This window comes from Puma concolor, chromosome A1 (assembly GCF_028749965.1).
Source record: "Puma concolor isolate L17-30 chromosome A1, mPumCon1.1.hap2, whole genome shotgun sequence".
NCBI lineage: Eukaryota > Metazoa > Chordata > Mammalia > Carnivora > Felidae > Puma > Puma concolor.
In genome coordinates, this window is record NC_141667.1 from 16971984 (window position 1) to 16982500 (window position 10517).

The following is a 10517-nucleotide window of genomic DNA, read 5'->3' on the forward strand; positions in this document are numbered from 1 at the left end:
AGCTTCAATGATTATCATCTCACTAATGATCATTTGCTTAACATTTTAGAAGTTAATTACTCATAGAACTTCTCTTTCAGCAAGATGATGCAAAAGACAGAGAATAAAATACCCTACAAACGCATGCAGGCAATCTAATTGGCTTCATATTATCACAGTGTAGAGATCTGACTTTTTTGTCTTTTTGTTTGTTTTCTTTTTGTTTTTTTAAGTAATGAAAGTTAATGGGTTTCCTCTGAAAGGTTTAGCCATTGCTGGCACATGGTTCCTGAAAGTTTTCGTATATAATCCAATTTGGACATTTCTCCAAAAACAAACAAACAAACAAAAAAAAAGTTCTGTCAGAGTACAATATTAGATAAAATAACTTTTTGTGTCATTATTAAATATTGTGTTCTTATTCAGCTCAATAATAAACAAGGTATTAATCAGAGAGTCCCAATACAATTACCTCTTTTTTCATTTGTGAGTTAATTCCTTAAAATGTCAAGATAGGGGTGCCCGGGTGGCTAAGTTGGCTGAGCATCTAACTCTTGATTTCAGCGCAGGTCATGATCTCAGGGTCCTGGGATCGAGCCCTGCATCAGATTCAATGCTGAGCATGGGGTCTGGTTAAGATTCTCTCTCTCTTTCCCTCTGTCCCTCTTCCCTGCTCCTGTTTGTGCTCTCTTGCGCGTGCTCTAAAATTAATTAATTAAATAAATAAATAAATAAATAAATAGATTAATAGACAGATAAATAAATAAGTAAATAAAATTAAAATGTCAAGATATTTATTTTCTGGAAAAACATAATTTTTATTCATTCAATCCCATCAAAATCATGGATTAAATGTATAGTATGGGGTTTCATTAGTTTCCAGACTCGCAGACATACATAGAATTGCACTTCAAAAACAGGCACGGTGAAACGACTAAATTAGACCAACAAAATGTCAGACAGAAGATTTTTAAGACCATTTACTATGTTTCTATATATCTTTTGTCCACTGTCCTGTAGCAAGCACATGGAATAGACCCCCTCTGCTTCAGGATAGCCAGTGAAGAATTAGTTTTGAAAGAAATGTTTTATTGCACATTGTGTTTCTTGCGAACCTATGGCTTCCATATAAACTGAACATAGATTTTAGGAATACAACAACCTGATAAATCACGATTGTATTTTGCTTATTCAAACTTTATGCAAATTTGTTATCCTTCTAAGTTGCTACACTCATATTGGTTCTATGTGGCATATGTTTGTCTCATTATGGATCCTGCCTTCCTGTGCCTGAATTTTTATATAATAAAATAGCTATTAGTATATAGTATTTTTAGTTTCTTCTTATAGTCCAATGACAAGATAAAATTGGTTTCATTAATTAATTGGAAGTTTGATAACTTTGTCTATATTGAACTTTGTCATGTTAAGGGGAACACTGACTTTTTTTTTTAATTAAAGAGGTACAGTTCTGGTAAATTTGAGCTCCAGTCTTTTTTATATAATTCTCTATTAGTCAAGTGTTTCTCTGTCTGTCTCTCTCTCTCTCTTTATATATATGAATATATATTTTTCTGTCTCTCTTTCTCTGTCTCTCTCTGTCTCTCTGCCTCTCTCTGTCTCTGTCTTTGTCTCTGTCTCTCTCTCTCTCTATATATATATAATATAAAAGTATATATATATATACTTTTTTCATATTGCAATTTTAACATTTGTACTGAGTTGTACTAAGTATGAATAGAGAAACCACAGAGGGATGAATTTAAATGTTCATATTGACACATACTATATAACCTTGGAAATTTGCTTTTCTTTTCTTATTCAATGTCAGTTTTATTGTTTTAAAAATATGAAATAATTCCACATTTATAGGGTTTCTAAATTAAATTAGATTTACACACAATACAAAGTGCAAAGGTTTACACACGGTCAGTATAAAATACATCTATACGCACATGCGTACATGCACAAATAAATCAATTCACAATATTCTGATATCCAGGTCCAGGTGTCTGAAATGTCCACTGTGTCATGGAAAAGGCTCTCACTACACATGGAAACTCCAAATGGTATTTTGAGTTTAACTGCATTTACATTAACTTCAAACAGGAAGAAGATCCTGGCTGACCCCTGCTCATTGCTTTCCCGTGGATTCCTTTGGTGATTACTCATAGACTTGGGGAATGAATGTAATGGTTTCCAGAATGAGCCTGAAACATACAGTAGTTGAGCAAAAGTCTATTGACTAGAATGTTTCCAAACCTTAAAGCCTGGAATAATGCTTTCCTACCGATTCAAGTCAGAGACTTCTGAGAAGGACCGTTCTCATTAGGGAGCGGTCTAGGTGCAGTTCAGGAGTGCTCAGCAGGATTCACTGAAAGCACAGCCTGCTGATCGAAAAGCAATTAGCATGCTGGACTGTGATAATTACCCGCACTATGGGAAGCTTCTCCCAGATAGAGCTTCCACGGTGCCTAATAACAGGACTCTTTAAACGGTGATATATTTTCCTAGACAAGCCAGTGTTCTCATATCAACCTTGTCACTTGTATCGGATGGGGAAATAAATAAACATCCTCACACATTTTTTTTTTTTCCTTTCCAAAGTATAGCTCACTGCTGTTCTGACAACTTGTAATGTCACCTGAATGTTACCTTGAATCATGATTTAATCAGCCGGGGCAAAGCAACATCTCATTTATTTCTCCTGTTGTATTTATTTATTTATTTTTTGTTGTTGTTTTGTTTTGCCATGCAATGATTGCCAAGAATAAAAATTTAAATGGAGTTCTGATTAAAACTGAATGTGGAAGCAGATGGAACAGTTGTGTGTCTAGCATAATTCGCTTATTACAAAAGGTCAAAGTGACTCAAATTTCTATTTACATGGGTAAAAACAATTCTGGGACACAGCAGAAGCCACATGATAATTTATATCAGTCATCAAAAATCAATTCTTTCTGAATAATCAATCCTTAATGTTTCGTTCTACTTATGCTTTTATCATTCATTGGAAATTATGTAAGATAATTAAAGATAGCATCATAGAAGCTAGATTGAGAACTTTTATTATAAAAAAAACAATGAAGACTAGAAGAACAGCTCTTCTCTAGGAAAACTTTAGGCTCATAAAATATCTTATAGTTCAGTTCTCATCCGTGTTTATTATTTTTTTTCTTCTACTTTAGTTCAGATCTCTGTGGATATTTACAAATGGCATCTGCTAACCAAATTTTAACCTGACTGAAAGCTCATATTGGAACAATTACCATGCTTTATTCTTTGCTGATTCAAATTTCGGTTGCTAAAATGAAAGGATCATTTAGATACATCTTGAAAAAATTGTAGAGGAAAATTCGCACTGATGTATCTATGTTGAGTAAGTCGATGATGAGTAGAAAAGTAAAACAAAACAAAACAAAACAAAACTCATTTAGCAATTCTTCCCCATCCCCCAGGGAATTTTATATTTTATTTTATTTTATTTTATTTTATTTTATTTTATTTTATTTTATTTTATTTTATTTTATTTTATTTATTTTTATTTCATTTTATTTTATTTTATTTATTTTTATTTCATTTTATTTTATTTTATTTTATTTATTTTTATTTCATTTTATTTCATTTTATTTTATTTTATTTTATTTTATGTATGGATGTACAATATAGTGATCCAACAATTCCATATATTACTCAGTGCTCATCACAATAAGTGTACTTTTCATCACCATCACCTATTTCACCACCTATTTCATCCCCCCACTCACTTCTCCTCTGGTGACTATCAGTTTGTTCTCTATAGTTACGAACTGTTTTGTTTTATTTGTCTCTTTTTTTCCCTTTCTTTGTTTTGTTTTTTAAATTCCACATATGAGTGAAATCGTATGGTATTTGTCTTTCTCTAACTTATTTCAGTTAGCATTACACACTCTAGATCCATCCATATTGTTGGGAATGGCAAGATTTCATTCTCATTTAATGATTATTAATTTAACATTGGAACTTTGGTTTTTTATTAATTTTTAAAATGTTTTTATTTTGTTCATTTATTTTGATAGAGAAAGGAGATGGGGGTGAGGAGGTGGAGGGGGGAGAGAATCCCAAGCAGGCTCTGCACCATCAGCACAGAGCCTGACATGGGGTTCCCATTCGCGAACTGTAAGATCATGACTTGAGCCAAAAAATCAAGAATGTGGCAATTAACTGACTGAGCCGCCTAGGTGCCTCTGTTTTTTATTTTATTTTATTTTATTTTATTTTATTTTATTTTATTTTATTTTATTTTATTTATTTTATTTTAACGTTTATTTTTGAGACAGAGAGAGACAAAGCGTGAACGGGGGAGGGTCAGAGAGAGGGAGACACAGAATCTGAAACAGGGTCCAGGCTCTGAGCTGTCAGTACAGAGCCCGACGCGGGGCTCGAACTCACTGACCGCGAGATCATGACCTGAGCCGAAGTCGGCCGCTTAACCGACTGAGCCACCCAGGCGCCCCTCTGTTTGTTTATTTTAAATGAACATTCCCACCAAAATAGGAATAGGTTTTCAATTCATTTTTAAATGCATTATATTATAATAGGATCCATCAACAGATTTATTGGTTATACTGTATGTTTTCCAAATGATTTAATTAAAAGTTGCTTATTTCTAATAATAACAAAATAATAGTAATATGCCTACTGCATTTTAGGCGGTGCATACAGTGTATAAATTACTTCTCTTTATCTCTTTTGACCCAGTCAAAGAGTACTGTTATCCCCATTTACAGACTAAGATACTGGCATAGAGAGGTTAAGGAAATTTCCCAGGGTCAGAGATTGCTAAGGGGATTGGAACCTGGAAAGACAATGTGCTCTTAGTCACTACACTGGACTGATCGAGAGCAGGATTCCATTCACTTCAGCATATTGGCCATTTGATCATGACAAGGACTCTCTCCTTGACTGAACTCTACTCAGGCTCCTCTGAGCTCTTCTTCAGCTGGGTCCCATTCTTGGGGACATCCTCAAGAGCCCGATTTTTAGCAAGAATCACGCTAAACCAGTTTAGCCAGAATCCCCACTCTTGATATCTAGTCACCCTCAATATCTGCCCAAATTCCTCATCCCCCACCATCCTCAGTTGAAATCAGATCATGGTGGCCTGTGTTCAGCAAGAATGCTGCTAGATCCGATTAGTTAGAATCCCCCTTTACGCCCGATGTTTCCTCTCAGTAATTTCTATCCACCAAACATCCCGCCCTGGTCCTTGGCCCTATTTTTTTTTTTTTTTCCTTACTGTATTTGCAGTTAAGCCCAACTGGTCTCCCCTACTGAAAAACTGCATTGTAGTGGTTTCTATACCTATCATGAGAGTCCTGAGTAAATTCTGCCTTACAGTTTCAGCAAACATTATGAACAATCCCCAGGTTGAGTGTCACTGAAAGGAAAAGAATACCAGAGGGTAGTGAATGTTCATTTTCTCGAAATAATATGCGTCCACAGGGTGTCAATGGTATCACTTATTCATACCTGGAAACAAGATCTTGACATCTTCAATTGTGTGAGCAGGACATTCTGGCTTTCTCTTTGCTGAAAATAGAAGAGTAAAAGGATCATGGATTTTCCACAGGTCACATACGTAAAACATATTAGGAAGTGGAAGAAGGAAGAACACATAAAGCAAAAAAAGGAAGAAAGAAATTATTTCGTGATGTATCTATAGCTCTTAGGGGACTATTCATAGGTTGCCTGAAATGTATTATTTATATGTTTCATCACTACTCCTTACACTAACAGCTCCTTGAAGGTCTGTTAAATTAACTTTAGAGGTATCTCAGCAACATATCTAGCAAAATGGTTTTTCATAGGTAATACTTAAGGGATACATGTTGAATCAATATGAATATAAATGCTATACATAAAATAATGGCTAATAGCACAAGCTCTGGAGACAGACTCATTGACATTAAATACCAGCTTCACATTACTTAGAAGTTCTTCAATCTAAGGTGAGGTGATTTATGTAAGGCATAGTCATCTGGTCTCTAAACATGGGATCAAAAGAGTAAAGATTAACTGAACTAACGTGTTCTGCGTTGCACAGAAAATTTCACACAGTAACCTGTTCATAAGGTTACTTATTGTTAAGTGGAGTTTTAAAATAACTTGTAGGGGCGCCTGGGTGGCGCAGTCGGTTAAGCGTCCGACTTCAGCCAGGTCACGATCTCGCCGTCCGTGAGTTCGAGCCCCGCGTCGGGCTCTGGGCTGATGGCTCGGAGCCTGGAGCCTGTTTCCGATTCTGTGTCTCCCTCTCTCTCTGCCCCTCCCCCGTTCATGCTCTGTCTCTCTCTGTCCCAAAAATAAATAAACGTTGAAAAAAAAATTAAAAAAAAATAAAATAACTTGTATAGATAGTACGTATGTAGTATAAAAGGCATCAATAATCATCAATGCAACGGAAGTACTGCTTTTTAAATATGTAATGTGTTCTCTTCTGCCGTTTTATGTATCTGATCATCTCCCTGCGAACCAGAGGGTAGGACATAAAGACTGGTTTAGTAGAAATGAAGAGAAAAACAAAATTTTATTTTTTTTATTTTTGCCAAGATATAGAATATAATATTGTTTCATAGATGAAATATATATATTTTTAAACTCTGTTAGCTCCTATTTTGTATATCAAGAGCAACGCTTACTAGTCTAGATCATAATGTTATCATTTTATGTTCTAAAGGCAGTGGGTTGCCCATTCTATCCAGGCTGAAAGATATTTGGAAGAAAATGGTGGGCGGAGGTAGGGGAGATCATTAAACCAAGTCTTGTTCAATGTGAAGAAATAATAGGTGCATACAGACAGAAAAGGGTCATTTGTCATCGTTTCTGTTAGGGGTCATGGAGAAGACAACACTGTAGGGTTTTCAGCAACAACCTGGGGCAGCAGAAGGGAGTTGAAGGTAGCACTTCTTAGCCACTCTCAGCACCATGTGTATAAAAGTAATCCAGCTGTCAGTTTCTGCCCTGTGGGGAGAGGTGGAAGGTAGCTGATGCTGGGAGGCAAGCTGACAAGAGGCTTTGCAAAGGTGAGAGCAGTGGACGCAGTTCCTATGATTCTTTAGGTGAAATGTGTAGGATGGTCAACCTACCTGGAGAGAGGTAGCTCATCACTGCTGGACATCGGGTGAAGGTAAATGAGCAGGGGGACCGCTGGACCTTTGACAAGCCAAAGAAGAACAAAATTTGTGTTCCAACAGCTCATGCATTAGCAGCAGACCTCAGTAAGATTCCAGGGATTGGGTCTCACCAACTGACCAAATGGACATCGGCCACACCACATCAAATAACCAGACATATTCATTTTGTTCTCTAACGCATTTATCCTCACACTAGGGAAAGCCTTTAAATTGGGACTTGTAATAATATAGTCAGTGATCAGTATCTAAGCACCTGCTCTTCTGGAAAGAGGTTAAGTGTATTTATATAATATTTAATACTACAAAATTCTCTTTTTGTATTTCTGTATTTAGCTGAGCCCCCTTCTGAGTAACATTCTCTCTTTAGATGTGTGAATAGTTGTAATCAGGTTAATGTCAAGTCCTGCTGGCCTGGGAGCCCTCTGATCTTGAGGTGGTTGCCTGGCTTTTCTCAGCTCCATTATGGGTTTATCTAAAAGTGTCACTGTCAGGGGCAATCTTTCCGCCTGTGGTTTCAAGCCAGCCTTTCAAAGTTTATAATTACTTCCCAGTTCTTTATAAAAGACACTACAAAATAATCATTATATTTTTCCTGTTTTTCATATACTTACATTTTAAAGAATTATATTAAAGATTTTTTAAATCCTTTTAATCTTTTAATATTAATCTTGAATATTGTTTATTAAAAACAATAAGGATTTTTTTTAGAAAACTCCCCAAATATTTAAAAATAATCAAGTTTTGATATTAATGAACTAGTGATTGCAAAACTTGTCAACATATGTCACAAAGGGATACACATTGGATCAACCATAGGATCGATGGAACTACATTGTATTTGTGTGTTTGTTTGTTTGTTGTTTGGATTTTATTTTTAAAATCTGCAAAAAGTAAAACAAAGGTCTTGGGTTAGGGGGTCACAAGGTTGAATTTTGTCTGACTCACAGAATTGGTGCCTTGTTAAAAGGAAACAATAAATACTTACATGCATTTTTTTTTTTTAATTGAGAATTCACAAGTCAGACGTTGTACATCTTAAACTGAGTTTGAATTAGGTGCCGTATGGTAAAACATTTGCTGTTGAGTACCAGTCAGTAGAGGATGTGACTCTTGATCTCAGGGTCATGAGATCAAGCCCCATATTGGGCATCAAGCTCACTTAAAAACAAACAAACAAAACAACCACAAAAGCTATTCCTACAGGATGACATTAACTTGTTAAAATAAAACATTTATGCCATCACCAGCCACTTTCCCTCATTTATGCGGCAACGCATTTCATTGTGTGATTCTTGCTATAAGTCAAGTTTAGCTTGCATAAACCCACGTGTGACTAGCTTGTAACTTCGTGGTGATAAATGATTTTCAAGATCTACCCTGTCAAGGTCAACACGGGGAGTACCACCCTGACGGGGATGTGTCACGGTGGTGTTAAGCCATCGCCTTCAATGGTAACTTTGGAGAGATGTTACCATAGAATTTTAGTGATGCCATTACCAACATGGATGTCAGAGTAACTGACCCTGAAATGATGAGTGTGTGCTTTATTAAATGTGCTATCTTTGTGAACACACATGTCCTTGATATCTGCAGCTATTAGAGTCCTTTACATTTTAAGTAACTGCAATGTTTGGCTACTCTGAAATTCCGTGCCCAAAATTACAAAGAAAGCCATGGTTTCTAAATAGCTTAGATATTATCTTCTGCACCAAATAAATGAATAAGAGAAATATAGTAAGTACTGGTCGTAGAAATCACATACTTGATTGAATTTTTGAAACATGCTTAGATATTTAATTTATGCGAACAAAAATCCATAAATTCCTCATTTATTTTAATTTGAAATTTATGACATGCTTTAGGTGAAAAGGTACATCCACTGAACAATAGATCCAAATGAGAATTAAAAAATATACGACCATTTCTGAATTTTGCTTAGGGAAATGCATGCCATTTTGACAATTCTATTTGGAGAAGTAGAGAATAAAATGTATTGTCAAAAAATAATTGAGTTTAATTTATCAAGCTGCATTTCCCCAAAACATTATACAAATGAATAATTTAATCTCTTGTGTTTATAAATTAATCTCTTGTCAGGCAAAGTGTTTAGTCTGGGAAATGTGTGTTGAAGATGATTTTTCCTCTTTAATAAAATGAAAACATCCTTTGTCCCTTTCTTAGAAAAATTCCAGACAAGTTCAACATCTGATCCTGTTTCACTTGCTTAATGATCCATGTTGTTTTTGTCTTTGGGACAATGAGGCTGTTTAACCCATTGATAAACGTATTATTTGACAGATAACTGAAAATATGCATCAGGTTGTATTACCATATACACAAATACATTCTCTGTGGTATGCCTCTGACATAAGTAATTGAAGCAGAATTTTCTTTCGCTACAAGTTTTAATTCTGGAAAAGTCATCATTAATTGGAATCTGATTAATAGTTTATAGACAAAAATGTAATCCATTCTTAAAATGGACCTCAGTGTTTGTACTGTTCTAAATTATAAACAAATGATAAAGCATTATAAAGGATATTAGAAGTGATTTTCTTCAATCACTTTATTTTTCTTACATAAAACAGAAACTAGCCATGGAGAAATTGGTAGATGTAATAAAGATGCTACATAATAATAACGGATTGGAACTAAAAATTTTCAACTCTACTTGACACAAAAAATTGCAGAAGAGAGGCAATGCACATTTGCTATCAATAAATAATTTCACCATTAAGATTGTCCCTTACAGGAGCGCCCGGGTGGCTCAGTTAAGCATCTGACTTCGGCTCAGGTCATGATCTCACGGTCACGGTTCATGAGTTTGAGCCCCGAGTCGGGCTCTGTGTTGACAGCTCAGAGCCTGGAGCCTGCTTCAGATTCTGTGTGTCCCTCTCTCTGTGCCACACACACACATTCTCTCTCTCTCAAAAATAAATAAAACATTTAATTGGGGCGCCTGGGTGGCGCAGTCGGTTGAGTGTCCGACTTCAGCCAGGTCACGATCTCGCGGTCCGTGAGTTCGAGCCCCGGGTCGGGCTCTGGGCTGATGGCTCGGAGCCTGGAGCCTATTTCCGATTCTGTGTCTCCCTCTCTCTCTGCCCCTCCCCCGTTCATGCTCTGTCTCTCTCTGTCCCAAAAATAAATAAAAAACGTTGAAAAAAAAATAAAAAATAAATAAAATAAAAAAAAAGATTGTGCCTTAGAATGAGACTAAGTCTCATGACTTTAATATAATAGATTCTCTGGTTCTTTTTCTGAAACCCATTGTAAAGTTTCACTCTTTGACCACCGTCTCTCCTTTTCCCAAAGCCCCTGGTAACCACTACTCCACTCCCTCTTTGTATGAGGTTGGCATTTAGAGAC

General features: G+C 35.9%; 1 long non-coding RNA gene across 1 annotated transcript; it reads right to left on the bottom strand.

Moving 5' to 3' along the window:
• Positions 1-457: 457 nt before the first annotated feature.
• LOC147584038 (uncharacterized) lies at positions 458-7173 on the bottom strand. Its single transcript, XR_015255103.1, has 3 exons — positions 7104-7173; positions 5491-5550; positions 458-680 (listed from the first exon to the last, which is right to left on the bottom strand). It is a non-coding gene; the product is annotated as an uncharacterized LOC147584038 (long non-coding RNA).
• Positions 7174-10517: the final 3344 nt, after the last annotated feature.